General features: G+C 47.8%; 1 protein-coding gene across 15 annotated transcripts in view; it reads left to right on the top strand.

Moving 5' to 3' along the window:
- The window catches only part of OSBP2 (oxysterol binding protein 2), a 248474-nt gene that overhangs the window by 137410 nt on the left and 92692 nt on the right, over nucleotides 1-18372 (top strand). The window lies entirely within an intron of this gene.

The following is an 18372-nucleotide window of genomic DNA, read 5'->3' on the forward strand; positions in this document are numbered from 1 at the left end:
GTCTCAGCAAGCAAAAGGGATTTTAAACTCCAGTGGTGCCTGTCACAGGAAAAGCCCTTCTCCAGCCAGCCTGTGCCTCTGAGTAAGCAGTTCAGGGTCACGCTGGGCAACTACCCAGCCAGAGGAGCTTTGGGCTTCCTCAGCCCCTACACCTGCCCCCCTTCTGCCTTGAGCCATCTACTGAAGGGGGAGATGTGTTTAAACTTGATGGGTCACCTCTGCCTTCGATCCTACCAGCATTCGGTTCCCATCTCCATCACCTGGCAAGGTCAGACAGATAGACGTCTTAACTCCTAGAACTGGATGGGTGGGCTTCTGGGGGACTTTACTGCCTAGGCAAAGGGCATTTGGTGTGCTGGGGAGGAGAGGGAGTGGAGAGGGGAGGTGGAATTAGTGGGACCATCCTCCAGGGCCCTGGAGATGTCTAGTTGTGCTAGATTCCAAGCCGTGCGAGATGCCTGTTCTAACCCAATGGATGTAAATGAAGCTTCTGAATCTCGACAGGTTCATTGCTGGAGGACTGAGGTCTGTGTTTTGTTCCGTCTGTCTAGCTTAAGCTGTGCGCATCAGAAATGACTCTGGTGGGCAGCTTCCTTGGATCATTGGATGCCTGATGGTGCCGATGAAATGAAAGAGGAGGGGGGAAGATGTGTGAGATGATGTGCTGGTTTTAGGGTCAGTGTGAGCTGCAGTGGTGCTGCAGTGCTGATGGAAATGCATGCCAAGAATGTGTTAGCATTACTTGCATAAAGCAGATCACTTGGTACCCAGGTACCATTTGTTTCTCACCAATGTTCTGTAGAGAGGGAAGGTCATAAGGGAAAAGTATAATAACTGCACATCTGACATATACTTGATTTACATTATTCTTGACCACTTTTTTCCACCCAAAAGTATTTTTTAACTACCATATAAACACTTTATATTTTGGCCAGATGAATGAACCTCTTTAGAGAATGGTTGTCTGGAAGGATGGCTGACTCATGACTGTACTTTGACATTCTTGTTGACTTGTTTCATAAAAATATGAAGTCCAGAAGCATAATGGCAGGGCAACTAAGCAGTAGGACATTGGTTTTGTTTTGGGAAAATTGTGTATTTGAGCCTTGCATGTTATTTGTTTTGAAAATTACATTTATAGCCAAAAAAGTTTTCCACTGATTGAGATTGATATATATATATATATATATTTAACCCATAGTCTGAGTAACTTAAAACCTCCTCAGTAATTAAAGTGGGATCAAGTTCTCTTCTGTAACTGAGGAAGATACTATTTGAGGGTTGACCCTGGGTGATTGATACACAGTCCTAGATCCAGCTCACAGTCTCTGTTCAGAAGTCCTGACTGGCTTGTATCACATGCAAGCCTGCATTTATGCACAGTTATAAAACGTGCATGAAAAATATGAACACTATTTCTGTCTGGATTTCTCAAGGCAGCAAACAAAGATGTAGTGATGACTATTTGTCAATAGAACACGTTTCATTTTGGTAAAAGCAATTGATCTTGTGTTCCTGGTAGAATAGTTAAATAAATGTTAGGGATGGTGGCAATAACTGTGTGATGTAAATGAGTGAAAAGAGATCCAGCTTTGCAGATTGAGAGACCTGAGTTTGAATCCTGATTTTAACCTATTATTAATTGTATGCCATGATTTAACCTCTATAAGCCTCTGTTTTATCATCTGTAAAACGGAGAAAATAATATCTGGCTGGTTTGCACAGGATTGGCATGTGGGTGCTCAATGTTATTCTAAATATTTCTTACCATTATCTACCTCCACTGGTTATTAAAGGAACATGAGTGTGTTTAGCTAAAATTACCTCAAATTTGTGTTTATGTTCAAACTGTGAAGGCCATGAACTTGGGGTGGCCTAGGCCTGCTGGAGGTGGTGTTCCCAAGGTAGGGACTTTTCTTGGGTCTGTTGTCATCCAGGAACATTGGCTGGTCAACCCTGGAGCTTGGGTAAAAGGACAAAGGAACTGTTCCCTCCGGGAGAATGGAGCCTAGATGCCAAAGGCCGTGTGGAGTCTGTTCAGAGAAACCCCTTCCAAGAAAGGCTTTGTGGCAAGGGAGGTTTTGTTACATGGAGAGACTTCTCTGTCCTGAAATTCTTCTTTCTGATACTGGGTTTCCTCCAATGATATGTGTCTCTTCCTTCTTCTGGCCTGTATGCCCTATGGTAATAGCAGCTAAAATGGGAAGGTGCTTGTTTCAGGCCAGGCTTTCCTGCAGTAACTCAGTCATCATCATGACCCTGTGAGAGTAGAACTATTGCCATCCTTATTATACAAATGAAGAGACTGAGGCTCAGACAGGTCACAGTGCCCAAGGTCTGACTCTGGCCCTGCCTCTACAGCATGAGGAGAGGACCTCACAGATGAGCTGATGATACAGAAAGGAGGGGCAGCAGAGCCGGAGTCACCCCAGTCTCCAGGCTCACAATCTAGTGCTCTCTCCTCACACTGGGGTGAGAGCGCCCCATTGCTTGGTGGCAAGAGGAGGAAGAATAAGCCGGGGTTAGGGCCAGCCAGGCAGAATCGCAATGGGGAGGAGCTGGTGTCATGTACCTTGCCTTCCTGGCCTGCCACATCATCCTGTCTCCAGGATGGGGCTTGTGATCTCAGCAGCTGGGGCAGCAGCCGCAGCAGTAAACAGAGCTAGAAGGTGGAGCAGAGCCCTTGGAAATCAACTAGGCCAACCTCTCATGATATGAATGAAGAGCTTGAGGCCCAGAGAGGAAATGACTCATCCATGGAGTTGTTGGGGGGAGGAGAGAGATCTTTATTCCACTGCCCTGGACAGGAACCCCTCCTAATGGACTGCTTCTCAGTGCCTCTGTGGGAAGCCTGGGTGTTGCTGGTGGCTCTGTCAGAAAGGGCTGCCCAAGTCCAGGGACCTCCATGGACCCTAGAGATACCACCGAGCTGGACAGCTCCTTTTTCTCCCTCCCCACCTAGCAGCTCCATCTGGCCCCTGCTGGCACAGGATTGCCATTCGCAGACTGCATTAATTTCCATTTCCGGGGTGATGAGATAATTTAAAGGTTATTCAGTTGAGTCTTTGCTTCCCTTGACTTGAGTCCTTTCTCCAAGAGCACCTGCTGCCAACAGCCTGAGTTCCAGGCATTGAAATAAAAAGATGCAATTGTTGCCCATAAACTTGAATTGTTTACGAGGCATGTGTGAACTTTTATAGCTGTTTTGCACACATACCCTGCCTCGATGGTTACTTAATGAGCATACCCGTGAGATTGCTTTTTCCACTGAATGGCATTTCATGATGCTGAACCTCGCGCCATTCATGCAGGTGCGCTCCTTTTCCTAGGTTGCCATTTTCAGTTACTGGCCCCTTCTCTCCTACCTTGAACTCCAGCCCCTGCCCCCGCGAGACTCAACTCCTTCCTCTTCTTGCTGCCTGAGGCCATGCCCTGTTCATTTTCTACCACATTTTCTCTGAATTCTGTCGCTTCCCTCAAGCCATGCTGCCACTGCCCTGATTGGGCTCCTCATTACTGACTCTTTGCAATGCCCTTCAGCCGGGGTGCCTCCCTGCATGGGGTCCCTTGTAGACTTGCCCCTATGTGTGCAAGCAGATAAATCAGGAACACAGATTCTGCTCTCGGCACTGCTTTCCTGCTGACCCTTCCCTGGCCCACTACCACCTCCAGGATGAAGGCAGATGCCTCAGCCTGGCCTGGAAGGGCTTTCTGCAGACTGGCCCAGCTCCCTGCCTCTCTCACACAGCAGCTGGGTCTGCTCTTCTCTCCCACATGGTACTCTTTCTCCCTGGACATGTCTCTTCCCTTTCCCACCTCCAGCTCTAGAGCTGCCTCCTCCAAGCCACCTTCCTTCCTCCCCTGAGCTTCCTGGGTTTTCTTTCTCTGCCTAAATCCAGAGCATGCTTGCTCAGTCAGCTATTCAAGGGACCGGCTGGGTCTTTTTTTTGTGGTGGTCTTTCTCTGTTGCCCAGGCTGGTGTCCAGTGATGCAGTCACAGTTTTACACTTCATTGTAGCCTCAACGTCCCAGGCCCAAGTGATCCTCCTGCCTTAGCCTCTTGAGTAGCTGGGACTACAGGCACAGGCCACCATGCCAAGCTAATTTATTTTTATGTTTTTTATTGAGACAAGGTCTTGCTCTGTTGCCTAGGCTGGTCTGGAACTCCTGGGCTCAAGCGATCCTCCTGCCTCTTCCTCCCAAAGTGCTGGGATTACAGGTGTGAGCCACTATGCCCAGCCAGCCGAATTTTACTGCAGGCCAGGTACAGTGTGAGGCAGCAGTAATGCTAAAGCCAGTGTTGTGGGTTGAATTGTCATAAGCAAGGTATACACAGAAGACACAGGGAAGTCCCCTCAAAAGATATGTTAGGCTGGGCATGGTAGCTCACACCTATATTCCCAGCACTTTGGGAGGCCAAGGTGGGAGAATTACTTGAGCCCAGGAGTGCAGGGCCAGCCCAGGCAACATAGCAAGATCCTGTCTCTACAAAAAATGAAAATAAAAAATTAGCTGGATATAGTGGGGTGCCCCTGTAGTCCCAGCTACTCAGGACGATGAGGTGGGAGGAACACTTGAGCTAAGGAGGTGAGGGCTGTAGTAAGCCATGATCACTCCACTGCACTCTGGCCTGGGTGATAGAGTGAGACCCTGTCTCAAAAGAAAAACAAAAGATATGTTGAAATCCTAACCCCCTGTACCTGTGAACATGACTTTGTTTGGAAATAGGGTCTTTGCAGATGGAATCAAGTCAAGATGAGGTCTTTTGGGTGATTCCTAATCTAATATCTCTGATGTCCTTATGAGAAGAGAGAATTGTGGACTTACACTGGGCACAGTGGCTTACGTCTGTAATCCCAGCACTCTGGGAGGCTGAGGCGGGCCAATCACGAGGTCAGGAGATCGAGACCATCCTGGCTAACATGGTGAAACCCCGTCTCTACTAAAAATACAAAAAATTAGCCAGGCGTGGTGGCGGGTGCCTGTAGTCCCAGCTATTTGGGAGGCTGAGGCAGGAGAATCGCTTGAACCTGGAAGGTGGAGGTTGCAGTGAGCTGAGATTGTGCCACTGCACTCCAGCCTGGGTGACAGAGTGAGACTCCATCTCAGGAAAAAAAAAAAATATGGACTTAGACACACACACAGAGGAGACCACCAGGTAAAGACACAGACAGAGAGGGGAAGGTTGTGTGAAGTCAGAGGCAGAGATTGGAATTATGCTGCCCTGGCCAAGGAACGCCTGAGGCTACCAGGAGCTGGAAGAGGCAAGGAAGCATTCTCCCCTAGAGCCTTCACATGGAATGTGACCCTGCTGACACCTTGATTTTAGACATCTGGCCTCCAGAAGGGCATACAGATGAATTTCTCTTGTTTTAGGCCACGACATTTTTGGCAGCCCTAGGAAACTAACACAGTGAGTAGGACTCCTTCCCAGCCCAGGTGCTGGCTATTTTTCGGGGAGACAGACTCTCCAGTGGAGCCTTATGAGTCAGTGTGGTGAGTACCGCGAGAAATCTAGAAGTGTGTGATGAAGACTCTGAGAAGGGCCCTCCACCAAGCAGCTTTCCAGCCCCTTGCTGGGGTGGCAACTGTCAAGGAAGTCTCCTTGGGGGAGGGAAGGCTCATGTTCAGAGATGAGCAGAAGTCCACCAGGGAGCGAAAGCCAGGCTATCTCAGGCCCTGTGAGTGAAGGCATGAGAGCGGGGAGCAGCCGGTGGAGCCAAGGCCTGGGACTGGGGAGTGCTGAGCCCCATAAGGCTTAGCTCCTAGTAGGCTGTGGTTTGCAAAGGACTTCGAACTTGAACTTGCGTCTGTTCATGTCAGGGAGCCATGGAACAGAAATGAGAGGGAGCAGATGGTAATTTCAGTAAATTGTCCCCATAATGTCATGGAAGATGGATCTGAAGGGGTACACATGGAAGCTGAGACCTCAGAAGTGAGCTAGAGGTGTGGCTGGTCGAGGTGGAGAAGATGATATGGATTTGCAAATGATTTGGTAAGGACTTGGGGATTCATTGCATATAGGGACACAAGGAGAAGGAGAAACTGCAGGAGCTGACCCTCAGGTCTCTGGCTGGTGCCTAGGGAAAGAAAGAATGGTCTGGAGAGGGAAAAGTTATGATGAGAGAGCAGAGGAGAGATGTCGGGCTCAGCTGGGGACAGGTGGAATAGGGGAGACATCCAAGAGACAGTGGAGTTCTATAGCTTGGAGGGGCAAGACTGTGCTGGTGCTACAGATGGGGAAATGTGAACGGGGGATAGGATATGGAGCACGGACATGGACACCATCGCTTGGGCCCATCATGGAGTGAGAAGAGGATGGGAGAGAGGACTGACTCGTGTCCTCAAGCGAGGACAGAGGAGGTTAGAAGACAGTGGATGTGTGGCAAGAGGACCAGGGGGTTTCAAAGAGGGGTGGTTGGTGTGACTCAGGCCTTCCACAGGAAGTGGTCTATGAAGGGCATCAGACAGGGCCACTGGATTCAGGGATGACTTGTCGTTTCTTGCCTTTCCTTGTGTCTTCTGTGTACACTTGCTTATGACACCCTCTATCCATTTCTGGCACCTCTCCTGACACCTCTCTGGGCCATGCTGTCCAGAGCAGACCTGATGAGGTGAATGCAGATGCGTGCCTGGACACCCGCACAGGTAGCCTCTCCTGGGCAGCCACAGCCATTAATCTCAAGGTCACTGGTGTCCACGGCCATGAGCTTCTGCCAGAAGCCTGGCCGCAGAGGGTGAGGTGAGGCCTGCAGCTTGGCCAGAAGACAGGCACTATACCTGAGCCCCCACCCCCACACCTGGTTGCAGCTGTGTCCATTCTTTGCAGGGCCCGTCACCATGGGCGGTTCTGCTCCCTTGCCTCATAGGAATTGTGCCACGGGTGCGCCAAATGATCCAGCCCCTCTCTGATTGCTGCCTGCCAGGTTGGTCTGTGTGCACTGATGCGGTGGCTTCTCTGATGTGATCTCTGGGCCCTCCTGCCCGAAAACTCACCTAAGGAGTATCCTTCTATATGCCTGACCTTCCACCATTAGAGAGTCACTCATAGGGCATCACAGGTTTCAGTGTGAGCCGGAATTGATCCTGGCACAATCTCTCCAATTGTAATTTGTTGACACATTAATTTTAGTTAGGAAACACAAGATTGTGAAATATTTCAAGATTCTAAAATGTATAACATAAAATTTAGTCATCTGTCATGACCCCTCCCCATCTCACTCATCTCCCTAGAGATATACGCACCGATTTGTCAGTACTGGTATTTTCCAGATCTTTTCCCATGCATTTACAAAGCCATATAAGTATACACAACCCCCCACACACATACATATATAAAAATGAGATTGTACTGTACATACTGATGAGGAGCTTGCTTTTTCCCTTATCAATGTATTTTGGAGATCTTTACACATTGATACAAATATACCTCTTTTATTTCTTTTTAGTTTCTGATTTTATATTTTTATTTTTATTTATTTTATTTTATTTTTTGAGACAGGGTCTTGCTCTGTCACCCAGGCTGGAGTGCTGTGGTGCGATCTCAGCTCACCACAACCTTTGCCTCCCAGGTTCAAGAGATTCTCGTGCCTCAGCTTCCCAAGTAGCTAGGATTACAGGCATGCACCACCATGCATGGCTATATTTTTTAAATTTATTTTTAATTTATATTTATTTGTTTGTTTATTTATTTATTTTTGAGATGGAGTCTTGCTCTGTTGCCCAGGCTGGAGTGCAATGGCGCAATCTCAGCTCACTGCAAACTCTGCCTCCCAGGTTCAAGCGATTCTCCTGCCTCAGCCTCCCAAGTAGCTGGGATTACAGGCACCCACCACCACACGCGGCTAATTTTTGTGTTTTTAGTAGAGACGGGGTTTCACCATGTTGGCCAGGCTGGTCTCGAACTCCTGACCTCAGGTGATCTGCCCACCTAGGCCTCCCAAAGTGCTGGGATTACAGGCATGAGCCACTGCGCCTGGCCTATTTTTTTTTATTTTTAGAGACAGGGTCTTGCTTTGTCACCCATGTTGGAGTGCAGTGGTGTAAGCATAGCTCACTACAGTCTCGACCTCCTGGCTCAAGGCATCCTCCTGCCTCAGCCTCCTAAGTACCTAGAACTACAGGCACACGCAAACACACCTGGCTAATTTTTTATTTTTTGTAGAGAGAGGGGCTTGCTGTGTTGCCCAGGCTGGTCTTGAACTCCTGCTTCAAGCAGTCTTCCCACTTTGGCCTCCCAAAGTGCTGGGATTACAGGCGTGAGCCACCACACCCAGCCTTCTCATTTTTATTTTTTATTTTTGAGACAGCCTCACTCTGTCGTCCAGGCTGGAGTGTAGTAGCGCAATCTCAGCTCACTGCAACCTCCTCCTTCCAGGTTCAACTGATTCTCCTGCCTCAGCCTCCTGAGCAGCTGGGACTACAGGCGCGCACCACCATGCCTGGCTAATTTTTGTATTTTTGGTAGAGACAGGGTTTCACTATGTTGGCCAGGCTAGTCTCAAACTCCTGACCTCAAGTGATCTGCCTGCATCTGCCTCTCAAAGTGCTAGGATTACAGGCTTGGGCCATCACGCCTGGCCTCATTTTTTAAAGAACAGCATAGAATTCCATAGTGTATTATAATGTATTTAATCATTTTCCTCTTGATGAACAATAGATTCTTCACATGTTATTACTATTCCAGAAAGTGCTGTGCAAATCTTCCTCTACATGCATCTTTTACATATGTGTGAGTTTTTCCATTGCATAGATTTCTAGAAGTGGAATTGCTATGTTACAAGGAGATGCACCTGATAAGTATCAACAGATGCTATAAAATTGTCAGCCAAAAAGAATGCATAAGTTGATAGGATCCAACAGTGTGTATCATCCACAGAGGCGACCCCATCATTCTTTTTACTCCTTGTTACTCTGATGGGTGAATGAAAAGGCATTTCCTTGCTCTATTTTGCATTTCCCTTATTCTCACTGAGACTGTGTCTACTCTTACCTGTTTATTTACCCATCATGTGTATTTTGTGACTTGTGTATTTATATTTGTTGCCATTGTTACTCTGGATATTTGTGGATCTAATTGTTGATTTGTAGAAGTTTATTCTAGTTATGGTTATTTCTCCTTTGTTGGTTATATATTTTGCGAGCATTTTTTCTTTGTTGCTTATCTTTTCACTGTTTTCGTGGTGCTGTGGAATTTCTAAATGTTTATGTTGTCAGGTCTATCCACCAGAGGCTTGTTTTTTAGTAGTAGGGGGAAAATGGAGCTTGGAGGCTTACGATGTTGCATTCTTTTTTTTTTTTTGAGACAGAGTCTTGCTCTGTCGCCCAGGCTGGAATCCAGTGGCGCAGTCTCAGCTCACTGCAACCTCTGCCTCTCAGATTCAAGCGATTCTCCTGCCTCAGCCTCCTGAGTAGCTGGAATTACAGGTGCACACCACCATGCCTGGCTAATTTTTGTATTTTTAGTGGAGATGAGCTTTCACCATGTTGGCCAGGCTGGTCTCGAACTCCTGGCCTCAAGTGATCCACCTGCCTCTGCCTCCCAAAGTGCTGGGATTATAGGCGTGAGCCACTGCGCCTGGCCGCAATGTTGCATTATTGACCCTTCTCTAGTCTCTGCTTGCTCTTTGACTTTGAACAAAACTCAACTTCACTAAACTTTAATTTTGCAAGCTATATAGCCATGCTGTCTGTCCTGCCCCCATCCTCACCCAGCTGCTACAGGGATCACAGTGATTACAAGAAACACAGGAGAAGCTGTCTTTGACGGGGCTTCACAGTCATTCACATCTTCACAGTTAAACTAATTCCTTGACGGACATTGAGATTGACTCTTCTAGCACCAGCCTTGTGTAGGGCAGTGGTGTGGGGACATCTGTTGCTGGGACCCGTACCTAACTTTTCCCAGATGACTTTTTTTTTTTTTTTGAGATGGAGTTTTGCTCTTGTCATCCAGGCTAGAGTGCAATGGCATGATCTCAGCTCACCGCAACCTCTGCCTCCCAGATTCAAGCGATTCTCCTGCCTCAGCCTCCCTATTAGCTGGGATTATAGGTGCGTGCCACCACGTCCAGCAAATTTTTTATTTTTAGTAGAGACGGGGTTTCACTATGTTGACCAGGCTGGTCTCAAACTCCTGACCTCAAGTGATCCACTCGCCTCAGCTTTGGGATTACAGGTGTGAACCACCACGCCCGGCCCCAGATGATGTTTGAGTGCCCACCTGTGCTGGAGATACTATCCTCACAGCTCTGCATAAGGAAGTATATGAGTCAGCCTGGGCTGTCATCGCAAAATGCCACAGCCCCGGTGGCTTAAACAACAGAAGTTGATTCTGTCACAGTTCTGGAAGCTAGAAGTCCAAGTTCCAGGTGTCGGGAGGTTTGGTTTCTTCTGAGGCCTCCTCTGCTTGTGGATGGCTGCTTTCTTGCTGTGTCCTCACATGATCCTTCCTCTGTGTATATGTTTGTGTCCTCATTTCCTCCTCTTCTTATGAAGACACCAGTCATATGGATTAGGGTCCACTCATATGATCTTGTTGGGTTTTTTTGTTTTTTTGTTTTTTTTTTTGAGATGGAGTCTCACTCTGTCACCCAAGCTAGAGGGCAGTGGCTCAATTTCAGCTCATGCAACCTCCGCCTCCCGGGTTCAAGTGATTCTGGTGCCTCAGTCTCTTGAGTAGCTGGGACTACAGGCACATGCCACCACGCCCAGCTATTTTTGCATTTTAGTAGAGATGGGGTTCCACCATGTTGGCCAGGCTGGTCTCAAACTCCTGACCTCAGGTGATCTGCCCGCCTTGGCCTCCCAAAGTGCTGGGCCACATGATCTTGTTTTATCTTAATTACCTCTTTAAAGGGCCTGTCTCCATAGAGAGTCACATTCGGAGATCCTGGGGGTTTGGACTTCAACATATGGATTTTGGGGGGACACATTTCAACCCATTACAGGGAGATAGCACCATGTCTGGATGAGAATCTGGGAAGTGAAGCTCAGAGAGGCTCCTGTACTTGCTTTCAGTCACAATAAGCAGCTTGTAGCTCTGAGCTCTCCTGTGTTTAACTCTAAAGCCCAGGGCTCTTGGTGACCTGACTGGTGTTAAAAGTCTCTGGGCTGGGCCGGGCGCGGTGGCTCACACCTGTAATCCCAGCACTTTGGGAGGCCAAGGCGAGAGGATGGCTTGAGCCAAGGAGTTTGAGACCAGCCTGGGCAACATGGTGAAACCCCATCTCTACAAAAAAATGCAAAACTTAGCCAGGCATGGTGGCACGTACCTATAGTCCCAGCTACTGGGGAGGCTGAGGTGGGAGGATGGCTTGAGCCCGGGAGACAGATGTTGCAGTGAACTGTGATCATGCCGCTGCACTCCAGCCTGGGTAACAGAGTGAGACCTTGTATTTTTTAACAAAACAAAACAAAAAACCTCTTTGGGCTCCACTACCCTGACTTCCTGCTCACTAGTCACCCATCTGTGTCTCCACCCCATGGCCTCATAACTCTCACTCCCTGGGCAGGACACCTACTCCTTCAGTATCTTCTGTACTTCCTCTGTCCTCTTGGGAAAGGGTTTCGCATAATAATTCAATTAATTGAATGTATTATAGCTTGTTACATTTTTACTGTTGCAGCGGGAAAGACTGCATGGTGTGATAGAGCATTTGCAATGCAGGAAATTCCCCAGTAATCTCACTCCCTCACAAACCTGCTCTTGATGTTTGCATGTTACCTTCCCATCTCCCCTCAGGACATACACTTGTATTTCCCATGTTTGGCATCATATTAAACATGGCCCTTCATGTGCTTCCCTTTTCACCCCACATAGCTAACAGTTTCTATCTGTCTCTTTTTTTCTTTTTTTAAAAATTTCTTAGCCCGAAAGGCCATCCCCTATCTTTTCATGCTCATTTTAATGGCTGTGTAATATTCCACTGAGTTGCCATACTCTAATATTCTGAATCATTACAGCGGTCGCGCATTTGAGTTTCCCATTTGTGCTATTACAGATAATGATGCAGTAAATATCTTTGTACAGAAAGCTTTTTGCTTCTCTCGAATTATTTCCTAAGGGAAAATTCCCAGGAGTCAGATTACTGAGTTAAAGGCTGCAGCAGCATCACAGCGCCTTGATGAACTGAAATATCATGTTATGGAACAAGCATACCAGTGTCCCATGCCAGCAAGTGAACATGTCAGCTGCACTGTAATCTCACTGGCATTTGCTGTAAATAATTAAATACACTTTTGACAATTTTAATATAAGGATACACCAAGGCTGCTTTAATTGGTGTTGCTTTAATAACCAACAAAGGAGGAACATTCTACAATAGATTCAATAGATTTGTATTTTCAATTCATTTTGTTGTCACTTCTATTTTTAAAAAAGAATCATTGAAGACGAAACAAATGGGCAGTCATCCCTTGGGAATTCCAGCGCTGTTATTATCTTGAGGAATCTGTCGGTGAAAGTAGTATTTAGACTTCAACAAGCAAAAGGCCTCTTGGTTAATAACTGACATAGCAGTAGAATGGGCCTGAGAAGAAGCTGATCTCCTCAGAGCCACGTGGCGGGACTGATACCAACTCTCCATCCAGGTCCTGCAGGTAGCCTGGCCCACTGGCAGGCCACCCTTTCCAAATGCATGTGCAGGGATGCCAGTGCAACCCCGTGCTGGCTCCAGGGCAAAACCTTCCAGGCTCAGCTCCCAGAGAGGCGGCCTCTGTCTCTTCTGTTGCCCCTACCAGCAGAGGGCACATGTGGACAGTCAGGCCTAGGCACCACCCCTAGCTTTTCCCTTTTTTCAAACTGAATGGTGCCCTTGGTGCCCTCTCCCTCATTCTTTTCCTTCCTTTTTTTTTTTTTTTTTTTTGAGACAGTCTTACTCTGTTGCCCTGGCTGGAGTGCAGTGGTGTGATCTCGGCTCATTGCAACCTCTGCCTCCCAGTTCAAGCGACTCTCCTGCCTCTGCCTCCCAAGTACCTGGGATTACAGGTGCACGCACCACACCTGGCTAATTTTTGTATGTTTAGTAGAGATGGGGTTTTACCATGTTGGTCAGGCTGATTTTGAACTCCTGACCTCAAGTGGTCCGGCTGCCTCAGCCTCCCAAAGTGCTGAGATTACAGGCGTGAGCCACGGCACCCAGCCCCCATTTCATTTTTCTGATCTAAAATAATCAATGATAAATGGAAAGTTTTTTCCCTTGGAAGTTTTTTAATTGCCTAGCAACACATTATCACAAATTGCTCTCAAATTAATTCTTTGGCTTCAGTGCAGAATCATTTATTAATGAGGATGGCACTCAGCATCTAAGAATGGCTATTCTTAGAACACTGCTGCTTTAAAGGGCTTCATCCTTAAGATATCCCCACAAGGACCACGTATGCCTCACAAACCCTTGGAGAACCTGATTCTCCAGACAAACACAGAGAAGGTCACTGCTTCTCCCCTGTGGGCCCCAGCCCCTCATTAGTGATGAGCCCAAGGCCAGGAGGGGGAAGCCGAAGATCCCCAAGTCCCAAAGCGGTTGAGGGCTGTGGCCAACTTGGGTCAGGAGGCCACCATTGGATCTTGCTCCCGTGGGACTCCCAAGCTGGTGCTGGCATCTGTGTGGTATCATCAAGGGAGAGGAAGGGGTGCAAAGGGGAAAGGGGGTTGTGAGGAGGAATGCACCAGAAGTGCAGACAAGAGGGAACAGTGGTGGAAGGCTTGGGAAGACAGGGGGGTGATGTGGTTTGATAGGCTGGGGTGAAAAGGGCTCTTGATGAGTGATTACGTTGCTTTCATGAAGCAGTTCGATTGATTTATTCATTCCCACGCACCTACCATGTGCTAGACCACACTGGAGGCTGAGAATAGTGAGAAAAGGCCTCCGACTCTGCCCTGAAGGAGTTCACAGTCTGTTTTGGGAGATAGACAAGTAAATAGGAATCTACAGTGGGTGTGCTAGGCCCTGGGAAAGAAAGCTCAGGGCACTCAGAAAGCTCAGACTTGAGGAAATTCACCTGTGATCCTACTGGGAGACAGGGTCACCCAGGCTTGAGTGCAGTGATTTGATCTTAGCTCACTGCAGCCTGGACCTTCCCAGGATCAAGCAATCCTCCCACCTCAGCCTCCCAAGTAGCTGGGACTACAGGCATGCACCACTATGCCCAGCTAATTTTTAGAATATTTTTACAGAGATGGAGTTTCGCCATGTTGCCCAAGCTGGTCTCAAACTCCTAGGCTCAAGCAATCTGCTCGTCTCAGCCTCCCAAAGTGCTGGGATTACAGACATGAGCTACCGTGCCCAGCCAATCCTACTGTTTTAACATGTCAGTATATGCATACTTTTCATAGAGTTACAAATAGGTTGTGTGATTTCCTCTTCCTTTCAGCGTTTTTTTTTAGCATGGTTTCTTATTTCCCTGACATTATCGCTTATATAAATCTAAACAGCTCCCTGATATTCCATGAAGTTGATGAAATAGAGTTGATGAAATTCACCTGCTGTTAGAGTTACGTTGCTTCGTTTTTGCAACAGATGGCATTGGGTGCAGAACTTTTTGCACTTGTGATGAATCCAGTTCATCTTACTGGGCTGTAGGGTGTGGATGTGCTTGCGATTCTTAATGTACTACCATGTTCTCCCCAAGGCCTTGCAGTAGTTTCTGGGGCTGCTGTGAGTGCCTAGGGGACATATCTCTCTGTTGCCTCCATCCAGCACTGGGATGAATAACAGATACACACACCCACATCAATATGAATATTATTTGTTGAGTGTGTGTGTGTGTGTGTGTGTGTGCGTGCCACATTATTGAGCAAAGGAAGGAACATAGAGGAAACTGAGTCTGATGAGTAATGTTCTGGCGGCAAATGGAAGTGGGAGGCCCCCTTCTAGGGAGGCTGTTGCAGGAGCAGCAGCCCAGGTGGGGCGTGACAAGGAAAGTGGTAACCATAGACATGGGAGGAAAGCAAAGAGTTCAAAGTGAACAGAGCAACCAGTTTGATGTGGGGTCAGATAGCAGTTTGGAGGGTTGCAGCTGCCCCCGGGATTGCCAGCACAGGATATTTGGGGTAAGTGAACCTCAGGAAGGTTTCAGAGTTGGTGCACTTGGTTTTAGGAGGTCACAAAGAGGAGGGCTGGAGGCCCAAACCTAGACCTGTTCAAAAGACACCCATGGGCCGGGTGCCGTGGCTCACGCCTGTAATCCCAGCACTTTGGGAGGCCAAGGTGGGTGGATCACCTGAGGTCAGGAGTTCGAGACCAGCCTGGTCAACATGGTGAAACCCTGTTTCTACTAAAACTACGAAAATTAGCTGGGCATGGTGGTGCATGCGTATAATCTCAGCTACTCAGGAGACTGAGGCCAGAGAATGGCTTGAACCCAGGAGGCAGAGGTTACAGTGAGCAGAGATCATGCCACTGGACTCCAGCCTGGGTGACAGAGGGAGACTCTGAAAAGACACCCATGATGCATGAGTATAGATGGATCACAGAAGTGGGGCTGGGGTTCAGCCTCACGCATACGGTTGTATGAGGGAAACTTTGTGACAGGACCCAGGGCAGCCAGTGGAGTTGTTAGAAGAACCCATCAGTCATCTTAGGCTCAGTCTCTTCGGCTTCCTTGACAAACTAATTCAACTAAGACTTTGCAGCTAATATATTTTATTTAAGGATGAGTTGGCACCCTTCTGGCTACCTGTTCAGCTAGGTTGTAGATTTTTAAGTATTTCACGTGAGCAGAATCTGATAGTTTTTTGATTGTGACTTATAGTGTAAAATGATTACATAGAAAAGAGAAATAGTGTGTGTGTTTGCTTTAGTGGCACCACATGATTTTTTAAAAATATTTTTTCTGTACCATTTTCCTTTTGTTCCGGGGTATGTTTTGTTCCCTTTCTTCTCAATTACCCAGCTGTAAGCCAGGCATGGCTCTGGATGAGAGTGAATAGACAGTGGGGCTAAGAAAGAAGTTCAGCGACACCAGGGTTCACTAGCAGTGAGGGTGGCATGTGGCACTCAGCTCCTCTGCCCTCCTCTTTTTCAGCCTTTAGGACAGAGGACACAGTTCTGCATTAGAGAGTCCTCCAGATTTCCGATTCCACAATACTCATAATGCCTGGTTAAATACCTTGGGTTGGATTTATTCTTGCACATGCAAATTCTTAAAAACAAATTGCCTGTATGTTTCTGAACGTTTCCCCAAAACATTCAAAACACTGCTCTGACCGAACACAGTGGCTCACACCCATAATCCCAGCATTTTGGGAGGCCAAGGTAGGAGGACTGCTTGAAGCCAGAAGTTCCAGCCCAGCCTAGGCAACAAAGCAAGAACTTTGTCTCTACAAAAAATAAAAATAAATAAAAATTAGCTGGACATGGTGGTGTGCCCCGGTAGTCCCAGCTACTCAGGAGGCTGAGGCAGGAGGATTGCTTGAGCCCAGGCATTTGAGTCTGCAGTGAGCTATGATCATGCCACTGTACTCAAGCCTGGGTGACAGAGTAAGACCCCATCTCTAAAAAAAATAAAAATTTAAAAGTAAAATTAAAAACAAACCAAAACACTATTCCAGACTCCCCTCATTTTTTCTCATGAGGCCTCTGGGAGCCCAGGGTGCAGTAATTAATCTCTTTAAGGGACCCTGCAGAGCGGGGTTCTCTGAGTGTGGCCTCCGAGGTCAGCCAGACCAGGCCAGTTCCAAGCTTGGTGACCCTGGGCAAGTCACTTGACCTCAGAGCCTTAGTCTCCTCATCTGTAAAAGAGGTTGTTGGTGAAATTTACAAAACAAGCCTTTTCTGTGAGAATGAAATGAGGAAATGCAGGTCAAGCATGCAGCCTGGTGTTCTCAACACTCCATCACTAGGACCATTTCCATCACTGTGGTGCTCTTCATTTTGCAGCCAGAAAACCAAGGCCCAGATTGGCTAAATGCCTTCTATGCCCCCGCCCGGCCAGTGAATCTAACTCAATTGTTAAGGATTAATTCTCTAGGTGAAAGAAGTACTCAGCTGCTTCAAAGGCATGGAAGGGAATTACTGACCGAGCACCACCTTCCCTGAGTCTATTAGATGTTAAAACAGCAGCTTTGATGTGTATTTGAAAAAGCTTTAAATTGGTGAAAATGGATTCCGTTTCAATAAATTACATTTGATCATTTCCTTTGCTTGAGCTCCTGCAAGGTGGCACAGTTAGGTAGGGCTCTGTTGGAGATGAAGCAGTGGCTAAAACTCAGTCCCAGGGCCCAGAGTCTGTAGTCCAGTGGGAAAGATGAGACATACGTAGGGCAGAGAGAAGTGGGAGCCTCAGCAGAGGAGTGGGGCAGGCCCATGTGTGGAGTTGAAGACCTCTGAGCAGGGGAGTGTCAGCGTCTGACATACAGTGAACAGGATCTCTCAGCTGTTATATTGTGCAGAGACTGTGGGGATCACAGTGGGAGCAGAGAGACTTGCAGGGAGATCGTGTAAGAGTCCACAGGCAAGATGAGGGTGTAGTAGGCCCCAGAAGCAGCATGCAGGTGGTGAGAGTCAAGGGATCCTGGCTGTATTCTACGGGTATAGGCATCATGATGTCCTGACCAGCTGGAGGTGGATCTAAGAGACAGAGAAGTCACAGACGACTCCAGGGTTTCTGACCTGAACGATGTCACTAGCTGAGGTGGAGAGGGTTGAGGAAGGGTGTGGTACAAATGGCAGTGGAAGGGGGATGGGGGTGTGGGGATAGGGAAGCTCAGATTTGGACAGTTGGGTTTCTGACGCCCACCACACATCCCACGGAGATTTCGGTGGGCTGCCTGGCGAAGGCAGTGGGCGCTTCTTTACTGGAAATTTTTGTGAGTGAAACTTGCTGTATTTACCTTGTTGAGTGTTTCTGTTAACATCTGAAACTCTGGGGAAAATTAGGATTCTTTAACCTTGTAGACCTACAAGACACAGAGGCAGTTAATTTCACTTAACACGAATTTATTAGAAACAGCTCCTTTAGAAATCAGCGTTCTCTGATCTGTAATAAACCTTGTAATTAACTTTGCCTACTTACTGGTTATGCCTGTGGGCAGCTGGACAGGGGAGTTGTGTTCAAAGGCCTGGGCAAATACGTTGTGACCAGATGCGGGCAGGCCTGTGGCAGCAGAGCTAAGGGAGCCCAGGTCCCCGGGCTCCTGCCTGTTGCCTTCCTCCTGCATGGTGGCCAGGTGTCTGCAGGTGGCCAGACACAGGTGCACCAGCCACCGCAGCGGGGTCAGAAGATGAGGTCTCAGAGGTGACCCCGATTTCCTGGAATCACCGTCAGGCCCCTGGCCATCCCCATTTCCCATGTGCCCCTTAGCTCTCAAGGGCATCTTTGCCCTTCGAGATAAAGCAACGCCGAGCTTGTTGCTGCAGGGGACAGCACCTT

Source organism: Hylobates moloch, unplaced genomic scaffold (genome assembly GCF_009828535.3).
Source record: "Hylobates moloch isolate HMO894 unplaced genomic scaffold, HMol_V3 SCAFFOLD_19, whole genome shotgun sequence".
NCBI lineage: Eukaryota > Metazoa > Chordata > Mammalia > Primates > Hylobatidae > Hylobates > Hylobates moloch.